This window comes from Lampetra fluviatilis, chromosome 3 (assembly GCF_964198595.1).
Source record: "Lampetra fluviatilis chromosome 3, kcLamFluv1.1, whole genome shotgun sequence".
Taxonomy (NCBI): domain Eukaryota; kingdom Metazoa; phylum Chordata; class Hyperoartia; order Petromyzontiformes; family Petromyzontidae; genus Lampetra; species Lampetra fluviatilis.
Window position 1 is genome coordinate 26,370,752 of NC_136277.1, and position 12,046 is coordinate 26,382,797.

A 12,046-nucleotide genomic window follows, 5' to 3' on the forward strand; every position below is an offset into this window, starting at 1 on the left:
CAATGGCATTTTAAAACCTGGATCTATAATCTAACCAGCAGGAGTTTTCAAACAAACTCACACTTTGACACTTTTTTTCATCAAATACATGTTCATGCGATTTGCTAAATAAATAAGTTGCATGTTAACAAAAAATACGTGAAAGGATGGAAACTGGAAATTGAGAAGGCCGTCTAGGATCATGCAACCGGAGCCAAACAATCCCCGGCAGATACGGTGCTGTGACCAAATCAAAATTATTGAATGCGGAACAAAATCTGAAATATGTGCAAAGAGGCATGAAGAGATGCATACATGGAATTACAAACTGGGTTCTTGGCCCAGGTTAAAGACATAATTATAACTGCGAAGAAAAGTAAGTGAGCTTGGGGAGGACGCTTTGCTGGAAGGGATGCCGATGGTAAATTACGAATGACCGAGTAGCAGCCGAGAGATGGAACGCATCCAAGACAACGTCTGCTAAGGAGATGGAGCGGATTATATATAGCGACTCGTACGTGTGGTGCTGTGTGGATTATTATTGCATCGTAGGATCATAAGACATGGTGACAGCTTGGAGTCCTTCACAGCATAGCGGACTGACCATTGGTTAATGATGATGAGGATGATGATAATAAAAATGGGAATTTCCAAAACATAATTCCTGGTGTCTAACAGGCAGGTGTTTACATCCAAGAGGGTTGTGCCTGGTCGGAGTATTTCCTGAATTCAATGAGTGTGCAAGAGAATAACTTATCATACAGCCCTTTGTCAATCACCACGCCCTCTCGACCTTAGGGGCTGTTTGACCATACTTCACCACGCCAGTCAGTGCGGATTGGTGAATTTCGGGAGGAGGGCGGCATAGAACCGGATCAGATATCCCTTGCACTTGATGTTAGCCGTGGCCCTAAATCTAAACCAGGTCACTGGGTTAGTAGTTGGATACACAACCACCACTCAGAATCAGAATATTTATTTATCCTGGAGGAATTTGATGAGCAACAAAGCTCAACCAAAAAAAAGCTTGTTAGTTATACACACAATATTCTCCCTGGCATTCTACTAAATTAGAATAGTTTTCCAGTGTTGGAATTCTATTCATAATGAATAAATGGGGAAAAGTTATGTGTGTAGCCTCTATTTTATTTTTATTCAGCCAAAAAAATATAATGGAAAAATCGTCTGTTGGACTTACTTCAATGCACGTAATACAATATCATTATTTTTAAAGCACACGTAGGCTACTGTAGATCATTTGAGCGCTAAGTCTTGTGTTTTGCGAAGGGCATTCCTAGCCGCAATTACACAAGACGACAAGTTGACAGTCTTAATGCGTAGTCCTTTTAATATGCGCCGTGTACGTTTTTCCAGAGCAAAAAAAAAAGTAACTTAAAGGCCCCGACCGAAATTGTAATAAAACATGTAAAACTAAACCGTAAACTTTGACAGTCGCTTGACATGACCACATTTTCTAGAGGAACCCCCCGCATCTATTTCTTGTCTTACGTTTTTAAAATGGAGGGAGAAAAAACAAAACGTTAAGGCTCTGTGACGTTTGCTTGTAACAAGCGGTCATTTGGTTTCTTCAGTGAGTGGGAGTTACCGTTAAATACAATGCATTTATTCACGTGTGTTGCCAAAATAAAAAGCTCTTAATTTTGTAGGACAGTCGCAAAAAACTTGCCAAGAAATATAAAGCTGTCATTGCAATGCTGTATTCTAGCCAATAGCAATGCCCCTTTTATTTATATTAAAAAGTGTATTCCAGCCAGGTTTGCCTTTGTTTTAAAACAGCTTCTGACAAGTAAAGGAAACGACTTGTACATAAAACACTGCGGTTTGGTGTCCTGAGGCACATGGCGTGTGCTCTATATGCTCTGCTTAAAAAAAATCTTAGCCAGAGGGCTTTAACTCACGGTGTACACCACTAACGTACAATGTTTTCCCTCACTCCATTTATTAGCATAGCGGTAAATTGATACATTTACAGTCTTTAAAAAACAGATTAACAATTTCCCTCCGACGATGCAAACCCATCTAGAAAACTTGGAATTTCTATTGGTTTCAGGGACAGGAGGGGAAAATAAAAAAAAAACAAGTGCTTGTGTCTGGCAGCAGACAACAAACACAAAAAAAAGTGCAAGCGTGGCCCGGCAAAATTGATTTCGTGTCGGGACAAAAGTGGTGCAGTTGTCCCTACATGTTTTTAAGCACTATCCTTGGAGGGACACGCGTGCTTGGGAGAGAGAGAGTGCATGACATGATGATTTTACACGGCAACAGTGATGTATTGGCAATACTTGGCTTCTTCTTTTTTCTCTCTGCCGAAAAAAAAAACCTCCTGGGATGAGAAATAAAAAATGGCAAAGAGGTTCCGAGGCATTGCCCCCCCCCACCGCTACACCCCCCCCCTGCCCCCCGCCCCCCGACTGCCAGAGAACCAACACAAGTTTGCTTTCTGCGTGCTTCGCCAGTATTTTGTCCTCAGCATTTGTTACCGCCACGACGACGCCGCAGGAAGCCCCGTTTTCCTGTGGCTCACCCCATTACTTGTAGGGCCCTGTGGGGGATGGGCTGATCGGTCATTAAATGTTGATGACATCGCACACTTCCCTGGCCTTTGTCGCTGGAAAATCGCCGTGCAACGAGACACTGCGCGTCGCGGAATTGTCGAACATTCGCGCGACTGCTGCGTTTTGCTTTCATTGAATCTCTCGATATTCACAACGACAACAAGACACTTTTTTTTTGCCGCGGTGCATTTGCTGGGCATCGTGAGGTATTGACAGTTGCTTATTTATATCCTTGTTTTAAAACATGCTGGCATTATTATGGACGCGGCAATAACGCAGGTTTAGCCAGAGGTGAGCGGGGCTTTCTTCGTGATGATGATCCATTACCAGATTTGCGTATTCTTTTTTTCTTTCACCCCGTACAACGTCATGCACATGGTGAGGCCCTGCAATGCATTGCTCATTGCCACCGCTAATTGGAACTAATTGCGTTCGAGAGGGTGCTCCAGAGATGCCCCCATCTAGGTGGGTGTTCAGCCTCCTCTTCTTCAACCGTGGCTGGTCAGACATCTCGCAAGAGGTCGACGTATCCAAACTCTTCACTCCCCTCCACCACCACACGCGACCCCCGCCGATCGACAAAATGCAGCGAACCGATTTATACCCGCGGGTTTTGAACTGGAGGAGGAAAGATTTAAGAACAGGAGCCCTTTGTTTCAACTGCCCGACCGGGAGGTCAAATCAAACCGGTGACCTTCTGGATTGCAGCTCCAGTTTTGTTGACCTTTACAACCACCAAAGCATCTCCGTATCATGTAAACCAAATCGCGTATATACGACGCACGACAATAAAACCTACGGTCCACTTGTATTATCATTGTATCGATTCTTTTTTATATATATATGCGCACGAACATCTCCAACTACTTCCTTTGAGACGAACAGTGAAAGCCTGTGTAAGCTGTTCTGATGCTGTGGTGGGAGCGCACAACTAAAGCAATCTAACTTCCCCTACACTTTAATAGTATTCCCTTGGTTATTTACTTGTACTTACACATGCTCCAGATTTCGCGTTAAAAACAAAAATAAAAACCCGAAGCTGTGATATGTCAGTGCAAAGTTTGTTGAGCTCCCCAATGAGATTTAAGGTCTCCATCAAGGTGCATCATGCAAGCCTGACGGAGTACGCCCTGGACAGTCGACACGAGTTTGCTTTCTGCCTTAATTTACAAGATGTATGCTATTTGTCCTTGCTGGGTCCACTTGGAGCACAGGTTTATGGAGCGCTCCATAGCCATTAACGATGCTTCTGGGCAGCAGTGTTTTGCAATGAAATTTTGATGTCCCGCAGCACCTGGGTCTGACCTGCTTGATCAGATGGACCACAGATGCAGTCTCACCGGGGCATGGAATAACTAAGCCGGAAGGTGATTAGCGTGCTCAGAACCCAGCCCGAGCCACCCCTGATTCTCCTTTCATCAATTAAACACGAGCACGGCGGATGCAGTGCCATTCGTAATAAAAAAAAGTTTGGCATCAGGGGGCTGAAATTGGTGAGCAAGAGAGGGGGGGAAAATACACTCTAAAAAAGTTTTTGGAATATCTAGCCGCAGCGCAGAGGCGGGATCACGTTCCTATGTTTGCGAGGTGTAAAATAATGTAATGTTATGAACTGCGAACATAATTAGGCACCACCGAGATATTTGCGCTAATTGCTCTAGTCTTTCGTGACTTATTCATATTCTTTGGGTCTTTCGGTAAAGTCACGGAGATAGGTTCAAAGAAACGAACAAAAAACTACGACGTTTTGATCACAACACAGGAAAAGGGGGGTTAGCTTCTGCGCTTGTGTTGCGATCGAAACGTCGTAGTTTTTTGTTATTTTCTTTGCACCTATCTACGTGACTTTACCGAAAGACCCAAAGACTACTATTCTTTCGTGCTAATTGTAAATGGCTATTGGCAATGTGAAACATCGTCCAATCATATGTTCTAAAAAATACAGTTGCCATAAATTGTACTTTATTAATAACTAAGCCATATATGCTTTATTAATAACCAAGTCCATTGACAAAAATTGCAAAAGGGAACCTCGGAAAATGTTACATACATTTTTCTCCTGACACAGCACGATTGTATATACCAAACAGAAATTCCACAATAGTGTAATTATATACATTTAAAGGGAGGAATGGTCGCGCAGTGGTTAGACCACCGCGCTATGGACCTTGACCCCGTCGTTGATATTTGAACTCCTCCTGTGCCTCTCTTTCACAAACTAAACTAAAAACTATTGAACCATTTTTTGTTTGACCAGGTAATGCCCACTGAGCTATATGGCTCTTTTTCAGAAGCAACCTGGCTATCACAAAGCATAACTCAACGAAGTGGCTTATCTCGTGGAAATGTATAGCAGCCAAATACTCGAAACGCATGTGGAGGGAAAGAGCAGAGGACCGGGGGGGAAAACACGTGACCACGGGGAGAGAGACATGCAAACTGCAAATATGCATACTTACCAGCATGGTGAAGTATGGTCAAACAACCCCAATAACTGACATGGCATCATGAACAGCTATTCTCCTAGCTGTAGTTTGGAAAAGGGCTGAAAATTACTGTTAAATGAAAACACCGATTATTTACATCATGACTTACCGTTTTTGAAGTGCATATATTATACAGAGTAATATAGGTGCATTATCTGATTTAAAGTAATTCCGCAACTTTACATGTGTAAAACAGCTTACATTATGGTGTACGGTATAATCTGTTGAAAATTTGTTCAAATATCTTCGGATGTAAAATACACTTTAAAAAATGCACAATCGCCCTGAGGCCTAAAGCACCTTACAGGGAATTTTGTGCAAAAAAAGTTTTTCTTTATCACTTTAAAGTGCTCTTCTGTCCTACCAATATCACAGGGAGAAAGAAGAGAAGGCACCCAGTTGTCTGAGGGCACCCAAGGAATGCCAGCCCACTAAGAGCAGCCCTAGGGGTGTTTTGGAACTCTGATTAATTCCGGATGAGATTCCCAGCGGCGGAGGCACACATGGGGATAGGAAGCAGCGCAAACTTGCTATTGCTGTGGCTATGTCCCGAGTTCAAATACGACTCCAAGCAGATGAATATTTGATTATTCCTATGAAGACGTTTACCCACGTGTACTGCCCATTAAACATTAACATTGCTTTTCTTTTCCATGAAAGCCACGGTGCTGCTAGCTCTAAGCATATTTTTTTACTTTATGTTTAGACCTTTGCAAGGAAAGCAAAAAATAAATAAAAGCAGTTACGCGTGCGACTGCAATTGACCAAGTGTCGTACGATATTCGACTCAATGTGCAATGTGTTTTAATTGTGGAAATGTAATGGTGGAAAAAAATCCGGGAAATATTGATATCAGGTCAAGACATTACACGAGCATGCATAGCGAATTCACTTACTCGTGCCGGCGGTTGTGCACCTCTTATTAGCACGGTTGGCTACGTACGGTGCAGAAGAAGTACAAATTCAATAATTGTTTGTGAAGAGACCAACTTATTCCTGACTTAGTGTTCGTCTCCGGTCTCCACATGAGTGGCCACTCACACAGCTCTGTCCACAGATCTCCTTCTATAATTGACTTGAGGCTTGCGAAAATAACTGTTATGCTGTAAAAAATGTATCAAAGCCTCCTACCCCCAAGAAATTGGAAATTTGTGAAGTTTATCACCCACAAAGCAATAATTTCCCTTTGATACATGCAAATTACACATATTGAATTTGCCTCATGCTGTGCTTCAGCATTGCGTTGCTTTTTACAAAGATAGCTGGAGCCATTAAGAGGATTTATCTCTCCAAGTGTGCATGGGCATCACAGAACTTACTGCTTAATATTTCAGGAGATAAATCTCCGAAATGAGATTGCCTTTACCGCCAATAAAATTTACAGCATCCAAGTCAGTAGACAGATCATGCAAGGTATTTTAACCATATGGTGAACCATGCAAATACCAGGTATACGCTACAGGTAATGGATATGAATGTTAAATTGCCCTCGTAAATCAATAAAGGGGAAAAAATTAAGGTGGGTTTACCACTTCCATTAATGCGTGGCCAGTTTTGCTGTAAACATCTGCTGGAGGGATTTGTGCTTTGTTTTTTTGTCAAGATAAAAAACAAAAGCAACTTTTAAGTGCAGAAAGGAGACCATATTGCCTTCTAAACAGCTGGCCCATTGCAAAGCAAATGATTCACAGCTAATTTAGAATCATTCGTGGTGCAGTGCGTAGAGCAGGAGAGCCTGCCTTTACTTTGGCAAAAAAAGAATCCCCAACAAACATTATAAAAGCATTATCACCAGCTTGAATCACTACAGCTGAGATAAAAGCCAGAAACACTTTATTAATTTGCTGTTTCGGGTTGCATTTGACGATACATGTCGGGATAGCCGAGAACGAATCGTAGGATGATGTGCCGTGCGTGGACGAAAGCTTACATCAATTTTTATTTGGAAAATTATTGATTTAGAAAATATGGGTTTTTACAATGAAAGTTATTTTCCTTCTAACAGGCGCTCCACTGCACTTACGATGGATGTTAATTTATGTCCACAATCTATACCACAACAAAGAAAGAGGTGGCACAAAAGGTAAAGGTGCGGTCTTGAAATGTCTTCTTCACATCACTGCGAGCAGAAGTATTTCCACGAATCGAAGCTCTAGAGAACCCCTCTAGAAGAGGGTATTTGGCCTACTCTTCCATATTGCCCAGATGTCTTGGAATATGTGGGAGTACCCACCCTTTACCCAACCACAAACAACATGCCAATCGACTATAGCTTACCCATTTATACTGTTGGGTGGACAGATAAAAAAAATGTGCACCAATTTTTCAACTGCCACGTCTGGAGATTGAACCAGCAAACTCTGGATTGCAAGTCCAGTGTGCTAAGCCAATTATACCGTGACAGCAACCCATTGCATGATGGTGCTACAATGAATTAAGAATTGACCTAAAATATATTTTATTCTGTACACTCGAGATGGGATTAATCTTACAGAAGCTTAATATTTTGAAGATCATCTAAGCAGCTGCTTTGGGTTTTTTTTTTGCGAATGTGTTTACGTGACATAACTGGGAGCGCTCGTGTTAGAAAGCTGCTTGCGTGCACTACGAATGTATTGTAGTTCTAAAGTAAACAGCTGGTTCTACTTAAGATTCAATTCTGTTCCCCATCACGACATCTTTGTAATTTAGCGAAAACTGAGGCATTCAATAAAACCGCCGAAAATTAATTGGCTGTACAGCGGGCGAAACATCGTCGTTTGAATTCAAACTCTCTAACAATTCACTGACGAGACAATTTGGCAACTGGCGCAAATTCTTCGTGGAAAGTTAAAAGCTCGCAATGTCTGCGTTTTCTTTCTTTACAATGTGATACTAAAGAGACATCGGTGTTATTGCTACGTCCACGTGTCACTGGGTGAGTGAATGATTTGAATACACTGCAAACACTGGAATCCATGTACTTTATTCTTGGCACACACAAATAAATTATTAAATATTGATTTCAAAGAGCACTTGGCATCAGAGCTCCCAATTACGTTCGGACTAAGCATATGTTTAATAACTGTTCCAGGAAACAAACCTTAAACGAAGTGCACGCACTGTATAATTGAAACGGAATTTAAGAACACGTTGCCAAAAAAAACGCCGTTCAAAAAGTAAACAACGATAGCTATAGTCTACATCCCTTTGTCAATATCCTGCTGGAGACTTCCCCACACCTTTTGGTCACCATAATTGACCAAGCTGGTCACTGCAAGTTTGTCAGGGGCTAGGTTCGGGGGGGGGGGCGATGGCCAGAAGCAGTTCAGATATCACTTGCAACTGCCGTCAGCCGTAACCGAGTATCGAACTTATATATTGGCTTAAAGCTTTCGTGACTGCAGGAATACGTACATATTCTATGGGTCTTGCGGTAAAGCCATGTAGAAAAAAATATATCACGTTTCGATCGCAACACAAGCAATCGTCCTTTCTCACCTGAAGACGATTGCTTGTGTTGCGATCGAAACGTCGTGATATTTTTCTTATTTTTATTCTATCTACGTGGCTTTAGCGAAAGACCCATAGAATATCGAACTTGTGTCACCGGAGTTCATTGTGCAGAGTACCTTACCACTGCACCACCATATATAGGTGAGCCATTTTAGGCAACAGAATATCTCCCCGAAACATGTCGGGCCTTATTATTTTTTTTCTAAAACTCGGTTTCCTTAATAGTCGGACAAAACACTGGGTGAGTCACACTAACCGCTGCCTATGCATTCAACTCGTACACAGTTTCTAACACTTTCAAACTAGAAAGAAAGGAGGAAGATGAAAAAACAACCATCTTTTTTCAGGGTCAATGAACATCACAAAGGTTAACAAGAAGAGAAAAAAAACGAGGTACACTTTGGACATGCTCTAGAGACACTACCGGGACTGCAGAGCTGTCAAAATCCTTGCCAGGCATCAGGATGAGTCTGACCACGAGCCTCCCTGCCGCCGTCTTCTGCTGGTGAGTTTAAGTGGAGGAATGGACACGGTGTGGACGGGCAAGGATTGGAATGTCTCTTGCCCCGAGCTCCAGCCCCTGAAAGTAGAGTCCCCCCGTGGGCCTCAGCGTGTCGGTGTTCGTTCCGAGGCTGCTGGCAAGAGCTAGCCAGGGTGTTGGTTTTTTTCTTCTTCCTCCTTCTCCCCCTCAAAAAACATTTTTTTTACTACCAGCACACACGTGCGCACACACACACATACGCGCGCATAACAACGATCGCCCGTATAGCCCTAACAGCATTTTGGGGCAAGTGCTGTGAGAGAGTAGCACCTACAAATGGGTGGCACGTCACACGAAAGCTGTGGGTAGCCAGCACCACGCCCGGCCGCCTTTGTCTCCATATTTACGACGTTGACACACCTTACCAGGTACTCATTTGAGTTCTCGTGAATCTGCAGGTCATGTGTGGTGGGGTAAAGCGTGAGTACTTCCACCTCTTTCAAGACATCTGGCCAGTGATGAAGAGTAGGCCAAATGCCCTCTTAAACTGGGCTCTCTAGAACTCCCTCCAACGGAGGCGCTTCTGCTGGCAGCAGCATGAGCAGGAAAATTCAGGCTTGCACCTTTACCGTTTAACTTTTTATTTTGCTCGTCTTTGAAATGAAATCTGACAGTCCTTTTGGGTGCCTCGCTGACTACTGGAAGGTCGCCATCATCCTTGAACTCCAAACGAGACGAGTGCAAAAGAAACCTGCTCTCTCTCTCTCGTCTTGGCTGCCAAGACAAATACAATATTGCATTAGCCCTATTTTCATTTAAGAAATAGGTTTGAAAATATTTGGCTCCAATTTTCTTTAACTTGGAGCATACGCTATCGTGTTAATCACGATTTAGTCAACTTCTGAATGGCAAGATGTGTTTAATTTTTTTAACGAAAATAGATTCTTTGAGCATTTGGACTGGAAGCTAGAAAGGAAGCAATTGCAAAGGTCACGATGTATTATTAGGGTTCAAACATCCAGCGTGTAAGAGGAGTCTAACCATTAACAACAGGAGAGATGGTGAACTCTGGGTAACCTTTACACATTTACGCTCTAAATTGCGTGTTCATTGTGCAATTAGAATGCACATATTCGACGTGTAGGTATGCGTAAGTATAGACGTGCATAATGTAACCCATACAGTGCGGTACAGTTATACAAAATAAACAGATAAAGAAACAGATAAGAAGCAAACATTAAATGTAAAAAATACGAATGAAAGGAACTTTTTTGTTGTTGTTTAAAAAGTTGGTTGATTTTATCCTGGGCCAAAGTAAAATAAGACCTTAGAATAATACGTATAATATGTATAGATTGCAGAGTACAAGGACACGTTCTCCAATCTGGCTTCAAACACGAATGTTTATGTGTGTGCACAATGGCCTGCATTGTATTTACAGGTTGTTTAGCATTATATATTGTGCTTTTGTTTTTATAAAGAAGTACGTGCTATAAAGAAGGACCATTGCCCAAAGTGTCACCTTTTTATTTTACCTTTAAGGGCTGGGTCGCTGGTGAATGTTTCGACGGGTTTTTTTTTTCACGGTGAAGTAAATGTCATTTGTTGAATTAAAATGTGAAATATGCGGTGTATTTTAGCACGTTTTGCTGGAATGTTCTTCCTGCTTTCTTGATCTTGATTGGCGACAGTTAAAAAATAATGTACAATTACCAATGAGTGCTATCGTAGAGTTGGTTAAATATTAAACGCAATGGATTTATACATGTATATATTCAAAACAGGAATTGATTATGGTTATATTCCATTTAAGGATCCCAGACACGCCGCAGCTCGAGATCTTTCAGCATTTATGAATAGTTTATGTAGGCTTTATGAAAAAAATTAATTTATTAATAAATAAATAAGCGCGCGTGTGTGCTTATTAACACAGCTCCAGCCTGAGAAACGCTGCACGAGACTTATTTTTAAGCGGGAAAAATTCACACCAGCGCGCTCCCCAATGGTCGCTCCTCCGTGTGTGGAAGTGAGCGGGAGAGCCAAAGTTTATTGCGCTCCCCGCAGCGCCCGTGTAATGTACATGTTCTCCTAATCTGTTTGAGTATATCAGGCCAGCAGGGGTAGCAATGCTACTGCCGTGCTTTCTCATCATGCCCTCTAATCACGGTGCCAACCAAGTCACACGCGTGTATAGAGACGCAGGGTTCTACTGACACACCTTATGATTTTCAGCTATTTATTTATTTTCCTACTAAGCTCCAATATTTTAAATTATTCATTTACTTTCTTGTTTTTATGCCCCCCTCCCCTCCCCCCCCATAACTTTTGGGGAGAGATTTAGCAACGAGGAATTGGTACGATGTTGTGATGAGCTGCTGCTGCTGCTGCTAACATCTGTGATGTGTCATGTAATTATTGGCGTTGTGCCAGGATTTGTTTGCATGTGATCATAATGATAATGATAATTTGCAGCTCTTTAACAATCCACGAGTCGATCATGGTCTCCTCAGGCAATGCCATCCCTTTGGCTTGTTTGACTATACTTCACCAAGGTCTGTGTGGCCCCGACTAGTTTTGTAAGGTGTGAGACACCACTGTGCTGGACTGATGGAATGGCACTATTGAATAAAACCGTATTTACGTCGATGCTGAATGTAATTTTAAAGAAAACTCACGGCCCGTTGTCAATCAATCCACCGTTGTATTAAGGCCTCCCGCAAACACTGCGTCAGTCGGGTTGTTGTTTGGTCATACTTCCCCATGCTGGTCAATGCAGGGCCCACCGGGACTGCTTCAGACATCGTTCATCCGCTGCTGTTGGCTGTGGCCGGGATGCAAACTTGGGTCGCCTGGTTCAAGGCACAGTGCGCAAACCACTGAACCACCTGCATTTGCATACCGCGTGAATATTTTTTTTTAATGAAAACAAGTAAACAGTAATTAAAGTGACAGTGTCAACTGAATTTCAATTTGTGTTAATGGTCGTCATTTGTGGATTTTTAAACGCTATTAATAAACTTGATATTTAC